The sequence below is a fragment of the Vicugna pacos genome, chromosome 4 (genome assembly GCF_048564905.1).
Source record: "Vicugna pacos chromosome 4, VicPac4, whole genome shotgun sequence".
NCBI classification, from domain to species: domain Eukaryota; kingdom Metazoa; phylum Chordata; class Mammalia; order Artiodactyla; family Camelidae; genus Vicugna; species Vicugna pacos.
In genome coordinates this window covers 12,621,416-12,633,293 of record NC_132990.1, presented here as the reverse complement: position 1 = coordinate 12,633,293, position 11,878 = coordinate 12,621,416, and the positions used below count along the sequence as shown (strand labels likewise).

General features: G+C 39.5%; 1 pseudogene; it reads left to right on the top strand.

Annotated features, from left to right (window-relative positions):
- The first annotated feature begins 5,858 nt into the window (after positions 1 to 5,858).
- On the top strand, positions 5,859 to 6,396 carry LOC140695816 (large ribosomal subunit protein eL29 pseudogene; annotated as a pseudogene).
- The last annotated feature ends 5,482 nt before the right edge of the window (positions 6,397 to 11,878 follow it).

Here is an 11,878-nt window from a genome sequence, read left to right as displayed (position 1 = left end):
ATTTTTCTCACGCCCAGCTCACAGATGGCAAGGTGTGGTTATTAAGGGCACAGCCTCTGGGAATGGTCTGCCACTAACAAACATGTAAATTTAAAGAGTGAGTTAAACTCTCTGAGCCCCAGGGCAAACATCTAGGAAAGGAGGTTAAGGATAGTCTTTATTGCATGTGATTTTCTGTGGATTAAATAAAATTAATCCATCTAATGCTCTTACCTGAGCTCCTGGCCCCCACCCCCCGAATAATCTATAAACATTAGTTAGTATTACTGTAAGGTTTTTATACTCAATAAATGAAATATTAATTCCATTCTCCACTTTTCTCTCATTTATCCCAGAATACGTGGGAGAGACACTCCCATCACAGTTTTCGGTGTTACCATTCCATTGCCTTCCACTTGCTCCAGAGCTCGGAATCCTGTGCTTCTCATTCACCTTTATACCCCCTGCCTCACACACAGAGGCCAATAAACACCTGCTAATTGTCACTCTTCCATTATCTTATTGGGCACTTTTGAGTCATTCTGCTTACATACATCAGTTATTATTCTAACATCTCTGTAACTTCATGAGAGTTATCATATCTTCAAAGTATGTTCATTCTCTATCATCTTTAGAGAACTCTAATCAAAATGATGATTAAATAAATTTTGTTGACTAACTGGTTAGCAAATGAGTATTTTTTTTAATGATTCCTAGGAATACTTGAAAGAAACCCTATTTGCTTTCTTAAATATTTTGTAATTTTACTTTTCCAATGATTAAATTTATTTCATGGGAGCCACTTTGCATCAAAATGCTGAAAGAATTCGATTGTTCATCTCAGATAAAAAGAAAATGATTTATGTGAATCAATTATGTGAGATATAAATTTTTAAGTGATAAGGTAATTATTTAAAGAAAAGTAGAAGCATTAGAAATTCTATTTAGGATCTAGTTTGGCAATTTAATCTATATTTCACCTTTTGCCTATAACGCAGATGATGGCTAAGAAGTCAGGAAACTTGCTATCCGGTGGGATGCACTGATGCTCACTGACAGCCTTTTGCTCTCATTATTCCCCATGAAAAGGCTTTTCTTTTTTATTCTGCCTTCTTATTCCCTTACGTTTTCCAACTTCCCTATCCTTGCTCATGTGCACTTCTTTCCTCACTCTGAGTCAGATGTGAAGTATCAACAATTTATGCTGTCCCGAAAAGACCTCTAGAGAAAAGGGATTAACATGAAACAACATAATAATTTGCCTTTAATTCTTGTTGTCACATTATAGCATGGCCCACCCCTAGGCTATCTGGATCCAGACATATTGAGTAGGGCAAGACAAAGCTGGCAGGACAACTTGCACACACACAAATTTTCATTAAAAGGAGGTATCTTAGGAAAATGCTTCCATGTTCTGCTAATTTGATTAGGCTTCCTTGGATTTTGATTAAGAAATGCTGACATCTATACTGTAACTTTAAAAAGTTATTATTTTCTGCAGTGGCTGGATGGAGCTAGTTATTATACCAATGAACCAATGATAATTTAGAAATACACTATTTGAACCAAATACATTCTTAAAAATGTAAACATGTTTTCTGAAAGCTGACATACTTTGGAAAGCTGGTGGTAGGGACACTATCCACAGTTTCCTTCCAATCCATAATTACTTTCCTTTAAAACTCAGTGAATTATTATTCCCATAAAGAGAATCTGGCATATGACACACACTGCTGCAAAACAAAGACATCTAAGAACACTGTGAGAGAGACGGACAGCCACAGGACTTGCTGGGAGCCAGCAAGCCTGACCCTGGAGCTTCGGAAGAAGAAAGAGAACTGGCCAGAGACCAGCGAGACCACCCCGGAATCCAGGGGAAAAATGACTAGATCTTAATATAATTCAGTACAAATAGGAGGGAAACGTTGATAGTTATAAAACGGAGATGTTTAAAAGCGAAGCCTGTAATACTGAGTCACTCTCTGTATCTGATGGGGTAGAAGACGAGGCTCAGCTCCACCAAGTCCCCCACCAGATGCACTGTGATGGCGCCAGTCCGAGGCAGAAACTGCCATCACCGTGAGCTGCCTAAGACACCAGGGGCAGGGCCAGCAGGGCACAACTAGGCAGACTTTGGGGACCTCAAGGTCAGGGGAGTGGATAGCTGAGAACCTGTTACAGGAGGCGGAGAGGTGGCAGGAGATAGCCCCTTGGAGCTCACGCTCCAAGCCCCAGGCACAGACTCGACTGTCTAATTGGACTTTACTTATGATACAAGCACAAAGAGGAAATTATTCAAAGTTACACTCAGGAATTACATCTCAAGATGGCAACTGCAGAGTCTTAAACCCCAAGCATGGGAGCCCCTCTGAGTTTGGGTCCCTGTGCAACTACACTAGGCAATCAACATGAACCCTTGGTGTTGAGCCGTGTTCCAGGCTTATAGTATTGATTATATATGTGTATGTGTATGTGTGTGTGTGTATATATATATATATAGTATATATATATATATATATAGTAGGGCATGTAGTATTGATTTTTTTTAAAAAGATCAAAAACCCACCAACACAAAGTTTATATTCCAGTCATGGAGTAAACCTTAAACAAAATCAATACATTTCATAATAAGTTGGAAGACAGAAAGTTCCACGAAGAAAAATAAAACAAGGAAGGAAGGATACGGAATGATGGGGGTAGCAATTTTAAACAAGACGATAAAGAAGTTCCCGGTGAACCATGGACAACTGTGCAAAATGTAAAGGCTGTGAGGGAGGTGAGAATTTGGGTGTCTTGAAGAAGAATGTCATAGGTAGAGGGAAGAATATGTCCATGGCTGGAGCACGTATGAACTGTTTGTACAAAGAAAAAGGCTCATGTATTGGAGGAGAATAAATATGGTGAAAGGCAAGAGGACAGTAATTGAAGATGAGACCCGAATTTGAAAGGAGTCCAAACTGTGGTGACCTGTAGACCATTGAAAGGACTTCAGCTTTTACTTCTGAATGAGTAAGGGGGTTTCTGGAGAGTTTTCCAAAGAAGGAAATGATTTCTCTAACTTTCCAAGGGGTTTCTCTGGCTGCTTTACTGAGGGCAGACTGTAATAGTACAAGAGTGGAAGCAGAAAGCCAGCAGGGCGTTACAGCAGTGACACAAGCAGGAAGGTGACCTCCGGTGGCCCAGCCACTGCACGCACATCCCAGGCAGCAGGAAGTAAGAACTGGGAGGTGGTCATGCCTCTTTAACTTTTGAGTGAATTTTATCACAAGACAGCAGCACAAGAAGAGGCAGAGTAGTAAATCATGATGAGGTGATTAGAAGAAATGAAAACTTACCCCCAACCTTACAAGAACGGGCTGCTTAGCTACGACAACCAGTGGGATGGGGGATGGTGCCATTTTAACTGACTCTCATGAAATGTGGTGACCAGTCAGGGAACAGACTTGGAAGAGATCCAGGCAACGGACATCAGTCCATACTTCTGTGTCCCTCAGGAAGGGCTTTCTAGTTTCTTTTCTCAGAGCAAGAAGGGGCATAAAATTTCACAGCATAAATTGAAGATTTTGTATTTAGCCAAATGTGAGTGATTCAGATGGGGAATTAAAGAGAGCTAGCCTTCTTAATGAAATACAGCTCTCAGGACGCAGCCTGCAAACTGACTCTATAAACAAATGTCCTTTTCTATAGTGACAGCTGCCAAGTTGTCAAAAGCAGAAAGCCACTCATCAGAATTCCTGTCGACAAACGTTACTCAGTATCTGATAATTTTGTCCCCTTATAAAAAAATGTTTCCTTGCCCACCTCCTATAGACTTCATAGCTGCACCAACATTGTAATAAGGAGTAACAAAGCTGACTCCATATTAGATCTGTTCCTTTAGCTCTAACTCTGCCATTTCCTGTGCTTAGTCATGCTGGCTCTGCACCTTTTCTAAAAGAATGCCATCTATAGCCTGAAATATATAAACAAGCCCATTCTCAAGGCTCTGACCTATAAGGGTATAACACTTTTCCATTCATATAGAGATCAAACATTGCAGAACAGAGAATAGCATTCGTCTTGTGACAGGTTTATAGGAACATCATGACCTGACCTACATGGACAGCTGCAAAAACAAAGGATCTCAGCAACAAGAAGTTTGCAACAATCAACCACACCACCCCCTTTTCAGTATTAAACGAGCCTGAATTCTGACCTGGGAAAGATGGTTCTCCAGGACATCAGTCTGCCATCTTCTTGGTCTGCTGGCTTTCTGAATAAAGTCATTATTCCTTGCCCCAACACCTCATTGGCCAGTTTACTGGCCTGTTGTGCAGCGAGCAGTAACAATATCTAAAAAGCAGACTGTCATATGGGCCTGCCAAGCTCACATCTATACCTACCAAAGTCTATAGATAGGGTATGTGTTGAATTTCACTAAAATCCTCTGGTCTTTCTGGGAACATCAAAGAAGAGAGGAGAGGAGGAGCTAATTTTATTTGGATCTCTTCCCTATTATTGTCATTAACAGCCTCATTGATAGAGTCCTATTATCTCTTAGAGTAATGCTGTAGGTAAGTTTAATTAAACATATTCTCCCATACTGTAGCTACTTTCTAGACTGCCCTTTACTCCCAGAGACACACTGTACCCCCAAACCCAAAGCTGAAAACCCCAAAGCCCCAAATTAACATGGGGGACTTCCTAATGTATAAGAGGAATTTTTACAACTTTTACTGCCCCCTCACTTTCCAACTGTTCAACCTGAAGGAAAAACTTAATTGTTTTGTCATTAAAAGCAGCATGTAAAATTACGTTTTGGTTTTCTTCCTGAATTTAATGGTATTGGATGACCTTTATTGAAATAATTAAATAATGCTATAAAGAAGAAAAAAATGTAATTGTCCCTTCAACTCATAGATAAATATTATGAACATCTGGGTTCTTTCCCATCTTTAAAAAAAAAATCTATCCTTGTTGATAGAATTTTTTTTCTGGATTTCTCTGGCAAATACATTCAGGCTTCTGTGTCTGAAGTTTCACTGGGTACCTCATGACACATGACTTAATATCTTGCTTAAGAAAAAGCTTTGAACTCTATGTTCCCTCAGACATTCATTTGTGCTTTTGAAAGTGAATTGTAGTCTGAAAAAAATAACCCAGAAAGCCTGAAGGATGAAACCCTATTTCTCCAAAAGAGGCAAGAGCTCAAAGCTCAGCGGCAAATCAAAGCAGTGATTTTTCCCTGTGGTTTCTGAGGTTCCCTGTGCTTTAAATGTGCACCTCTAGGGAAGACCCGCCTTCAGCCATTAAGGCTGTGGCTTATGTAATAACTTTAAAACTGTGACAGAAATGAATTAGCCCCAATTATTATTCACTGTTTAATTCCCTGTTGATCAAATGTAAACAGAGGGTGTGTTAAAGACAAAAGTAGTCTCAGTCTAAGCAGGTGGTTTGAAACATCTCAACTGTTACCTGCTGGCTATCAGAACACACTCGAAAAAGTTGTGGTCTTATAGTTTGGGGAAAAGTTCTGAATCTAGTTTTAAAAAGAACCCCCAGGAGATTCTGATACAGCTCAGACACAGAATCGCTCTGGGGAGACACAGGATTCATCTAATTAGATTAGCTTTATAGTTCTATGTTCTCATGTTCTTTCTCAGTGCAGTGAATTTTTGAGCCCAGTTTTTGATGCTCAGGTATCTAAACACGTTAACATGTTTCACACAACAGGCAATAGGATCTTTTTTTCGGAATGAGGAATGTACAGCAAATGTCAGGGAAGACCTAGGACTCAGGCAGCGAAAATGTTTCATAGAGCAGGCATTTTGAAAGTGCATGTTCTGGCTCTTTCTCTTCCAGCCCCAGGCGATTTGGGATCTCCTGGCTCCGGTACAGGCATGGCCAAGTCAAAGAACCACACCACACACAACCAGTCCCCAAAATGGCACAGAAATGGCATCAGAAAACCTGAATCACAATGACATGAATCTCTTAAGGGGGCAGACCCCAAGCTCCTGAGGAACACCTGCTTTGCCAAGAAGCACAAGAAGAAGGGCGCGCCAAGGCCACGAGTGCATGGGCTGAGGCTGTCAAGGCTCTCGGAAAGCCCAAGGAGGCCAAGCCCAAGATCCCAAAGGGCAGCAGCCGCAAGCTCAGTCCACTTGCCTGCATTGCTCACTCCAAGCTCGGGAAACGTGCTCGTGCCTGCATCGCCAAGGGTCTCAGGCTCTGTTGGACAAAGGCCAAGGACAAGGCTCAGACCAAGGCCACAGCTGCAGCTCCGGCTCAGTCTCCCAAAGGCACCCAGGCCCCCACAAAGGCTCCAGAGTAGAGGCTTTCATCTGTTGACGTGAGGATGTAAGGACTAGTGTGACCCCTGGGCAGTCGTCTGCATGGGGCACATGTCTACCTGTGCTGTTTGTACAAATAAACCTGAGGCAGGAAAAAAAAAAGTGCATGTTCTGGGCTCTATTTCCAGAGATGCTAATTCTGTAGACATTGACTTGGTAATTTGCAATTTCAATAAATATCCAGGGGATCCTTATGTAATATTTCTTCTGGAAACACTCAATTACAGAATACTCTTCACTTTGGGGGATTAATCTAAGATGATTAGGAAGCATGCTCTATTTATTGTTAATATTTAGTTAAAAATTATTTGAAAAAAACAGTCAAATAATAACACTGCACTCTGGTTTTTAGAATATCTATTGTCATGTCAATTCAGTTCTTTGCACATGTAATTATACATAGATGGGGATGAGAGAGGCATTTACCTACATTGACATGTGTACACATGTGTACGTGGGGAAAGAGGGAAAATGACTGTATTAACTAAAGATCTGGGTTTTCTCTGTTTTATAGAATTAGACTATAACACAGTTTTTTCTTAAAAGATTTCTGCAAGTTTGTTTGACTTCATTAACCTCTCCACTCAATCACATCAGATAGGAGAGTCCATGAGTGCACTTTTAACTTTGTAGACAAGTCTTGGAGGCAGTCCTGGGGAAAAATAACTCTTGGATTGACTTTCCTGTCATGCTTTGAAATAGCATTACTATTGACTGTCAAAGGAAGGTGGCATAAAAATGATGACATAAGAACAGGCATGAGTTTTAAACAAAAGCCCTGATGATAGTACGTAAGTTATTCTGCCATAGCATAGAATAATTTGAAGTAATGGGAAAAGCCAGAGTCCCACTTTGGGTCACTTTATATAGTGTGCAGTGGTCAAATAGAAGAAAAGCATCTTACCTCATAATATAAGTCTTGTATATATTTATGTTTTTAGAGAGATTTCAATGTTTCCTGGCATTGTGTGATTTTTCTTAATTAAATAATGGCTTGTTATTTTTAATTTAGTGGATTATGTTTGGTCTCTCACCACTGAGTAATAAATAAGTAAGTGTCCTAAGTAGGACCAAGGTAAACTAGGAAGTATGAAACCTGCATTGGTGTGTTTATCTCCTACTCTCCTCCGGAGACGGTGTTCCCTGCCTCCTTGCCCTGACTTCTCTGACCAAAGTGATGTTAGGAAGTAGCTGATAAGATGGAGCATCCAAACAGTGAAGCCATGACAGCCTTAACAGGTCATCACATAAGGACTGTTTACATCTTTTAATTTAACTTTTATATTTGTATTTATAATTATAAATGAAAATATTATCGCTTGAGATGTTAAGTAAAACTACAAGACATTTTTTAATGAAAAGCTGCCAGGTAAACCAGATGTGAAAAGGGATCAGGTAACTAACAGCATCTTATACAAGTCTTTAAAAAATCCTCTCTACATGGACCTCCGCTTGTGAAGATTCCCGTTGCCTCCTGTATCTGAGCCTTTCCATGGTTAGGCATCTGAATCTCCTCTCCTCTGCACTTTCCTGACCACTTGTTCAGATTTAATTTAAATCACTGAACACTCATCTGTTTCCCCACTTCCGCAAATACACTGTAGTCACTCCCTGTCTCACTCTGTTAGTCTTGGTGCATATATTTGTTTAGTGCAGTCATTTTAGTAAGGGTTGGGAGAAAGTAGAAGTAAAAGCAGGATTCAATCCCTTGTGCTTAGTGGAATGCTCCAGTATTTAAGTCTCCCCATTTTTGGATTTCAGACATAATTTAGCGAATAAAGGAACTATTTTATATTACTTACAATCACAGGAAACATATTGATGATTGTTTTTTCTTGTGTTAATTATGAATAAGACCACTCTACACATTGGATTTCCATCTGGAGGATACTCACATTTCTAGTGTGGCTCTTTTATGAGTTTATATGAGTTTTGTACTTGGCTATCTCTTGTCATTTTAATCTGTTTCCTAATTTGTTGAAAATGTATTTCCAATTATACTGTCTAGTAAATGTGTTTAGTACTAGGGCTACGGGGCCAAAATATTTGTCCATCACTATCTTTAATTACATCTTCTGGCAATCCTATTAGCCAACTTGCGGAAATTAGTAGATACACCAGAAGCAAAATATCATTACATAACTATGAATTATTTAAGTTTAAGTCTACACAGAAGTATAGAAAACAAAACAAATATTGCAATTACCCCAAGAATGAACAGCTCGTGCTGGAGTCTTTCCCTCTACTCTGGGGGAAATCTAACACTGACTTTAAGTCAATTCCTCATATGCCAAATATGGGCACCTCTATCATCTCTATCAATAAAAAGTTCATGTAGCTCATTCACAAGTGTACATGTTAGCATAGCTACTAAGGCTGAGGGCCTTAGTGCATTACTTTGGGGTCTTTCCTCATTGCATTTTTCTGAAACAGCACTTTCAGAATGTGAGAGAGAATGCTCAGACTAGCAGGGGTGAACTATAAAGCAGTTGCTTGAAAAGTGTAATGAAGAGAAGCCGGATCCATAACCAATGGGACTTTGTCTGGGATCCTTGGGCAACTGGGTACTGGGTGTGAGTCAGCAGTGGTCTGTTGGGGGAATTAAAGTTATTGACCAAGAACACTGTTAATGATATTAAACAGAAGGACTAAATTAGACAGCAGAAACTCTAGCATGCCACCCTTCTTCAGGTCTTTTCACAGACTCTTCAAAGTCAAATAGCTCTCTCTGGATATGAGTCTGTAAGATGTCTTTCCCCTATTGCTAAAATTGCCAAACAGCTGAGTTTAAAGCCAAAGTCAGTGCTTGGAGTCTGGTTGTAATAAGGTCAGAGGCAGTATCCTCATAAAACCTCGGAAAAAAATAAGTGAAAATTGTGCATTTATTCTCTTTGGTGTCTACCTTTTGTTCAGCTCAGATTGTTTCAGCTTCTAATAACCAACAGACCACAAAAGCAACAGAAGCCAAATGAAGACAGAATTTCTCACATAATAATCCCTGATGTGGGCAGTACAGGGTTGGCGTGAGCATCAACAACAAAGAGGTGGAGTTTTTATGTAATTCTGCTGCCACACCCTTGCTTTGGTGTCTGTGCTCAAGTACAGGTCATGGTACAAGAGAACTTCTGGAGATCTGTCCACCACATCCAAACTCAGGCATCCAGACAGAGGAAGACCGGAAGAATCAAGGGTGCGTCTCCCAACTAGGAAAACTCCACTAGCCACCTCGTGTGGGTTCCTTATGATATACTGGCTCAAATGTTGCCTCAACATTGCATCTAAATTCAGGGGAGATTGGGAAGAAGTGCAATCATCTAGCTGAGAATACTGAGCATTCAAGTAACACTCAGGATCTGCTACAAAGAAGGGCACAAACACTGTGCAGCAATGATCAGCATCAGGAGACGCTTGCCTTCTCCCCCTTGCCAACACACAGACCTCCCTACCTCTGCCCTCTGATTTTCTGCCTCTGCGCTGCCCCTTCCTGCTTGTCACCTCCATGTCTTTTTCATTTCCTTATCTAAACATAATACAAAACCAGTATATTTTTCATATTCAATTTACTCACTGTAAGTAATTTTATGTTTACACCAGTTTTGAAAATGGCAAGACTATTTGTTTTCTTCTAAGGAAATTGATAAACCAATTGGGATGCCTTCAGTTTATATAACTGTATTACCTTCCCCTGCCCCTTGCCCAACACCTCTCATAAAATTAAAAAAAAAAAACTCTTTTTCTGATGATATGGTAAGAAATACCTGATATCATCTCCTTCATCCTCTCAGTCTAAAACTTCTCCCCTGCGTCCATGGCTATGAGTCTTCTTTGTTCGTTAAAAGTGTTAGTTCATGTTTATGAATCTAACACTGAATCATATGTTACATAAAATGCATCTTTTCACACTTGAGTTTTATATATATGATTTCACTAATGAACTAATTATGTGCTACCAAAAACAACTTGTAATAACTGTAAGGAGTGTGGAGTGACAATGTATTATTTTCAATTTGAGGGAAAACAAAAATACATTTTGTGTTATTTTCATCATACAGTTAAAGATCAGCAGCTGGGTAAAACATGTAGAAAATTATGTGCAATCATTTCTCCCTAGAGCTGTGGTCATCAAGCTGTAATGGACATAATACTTACTTAGAATCCTGATAAAATTCCAGATTCACTGGATTCATCCCTAGAGACTGATTCAGTAGATGGAACGTGGAGTCCAGGAAAATGAGTTTTAAATCAAGACAAGGTTCACAGACAAGATGCCAAATGAGACTTAAGGAGAAGCAGGGTGTGAGGCTATAGATGAAGGAGGACTTTCCTCATGCTGTAGGGGTTAAAACCAAATCAACAGTAGAAAATGAAAAGGTTTATACAACCATGTCAAAGCTTTCTGTTGTTCAAGAAAATATACCTGAAAGGGAGAATGATTATAATACATAATAAAAGGACTTCCCAATTTTAAGATGCAATAAAAGGGAGAAGATGATTATAATACTGCATTCAAAGAAAAAATGAAACCATAATACTATGTAAAATATCAGAGATTAACTGTATTTTGAAACTAATAAAAACGTACAAGCAAATTTTAATAAATACTCTATCAAATAAGAACAATAGAATGATTAGGTTGGTGACATTTTTTCCTTATCAGAAAACTAAGCACTAGTATTTGTACCATGTAAATGAAGTTGCGCCAGTTCCAATACCTACTAATCTATATTACAATGAACAATTTCTCCAAGTCTCAGTTGTGTCAACCCTCAAATCAGGATGAAATTGTGAACCAATTCATGAAACTGTGATGACAAATATGGCAACGCATGTGAAGTATGTAGTACAGTGCCTACTGCATCTATGTCCAATACTGTTATACCTACAACACACTCTTTCATATCGTCCAAAGCTGTGACTGAAAAATGAGTCAGTCAATAAACACTTATGGTTTACAGCCACTGGGGACAAAAACACAAGACAACAACAACAATGCCCAGTGATAGAAAAGCTTTGTCTAATCATGGACTAAGAATGTTTCATTCTGGAAGAATCCATGTGCCCTTCAAGATATCAGCTATCTTGAAAAAATTCTTTGGAGTGGAATAAATACAGAAATGAATAATTACTAAATATCCTCCGACTGTGGATTACCCATATTCTCTTCCCTACAGCTACACCTTGGGAATCATCAGCTATCACTCATTCATGTATGTTGTCTCTCCTGGAAAAGGAAGAAGGATTAAACTCCTCCCATAGAGAAATCCTCCACCTAAGCATCTATTCATCTGATCTTCACCATTGCCATGGGCTTACTTGGACCTGAGGAATCAGCTGAGCTGAGCAATTCTGTCCCTAAGGTCATTCCTGCCTGACAACCTGGATTCATGAACAGGAGAGAATGTCTATTACCTTACCTCACAGCTGAGCTCTATTTATGAATTGCCTGAGTCTAGTTTATTTGCCTTCTTAAGGCAGGTACAAATCATCCTATTCAATTTCACTTCACGTTTTATAATGGAATGCATCAATTAGCCAGTTGCTAGGAGGAGAGAGTGAAAACTAGAACA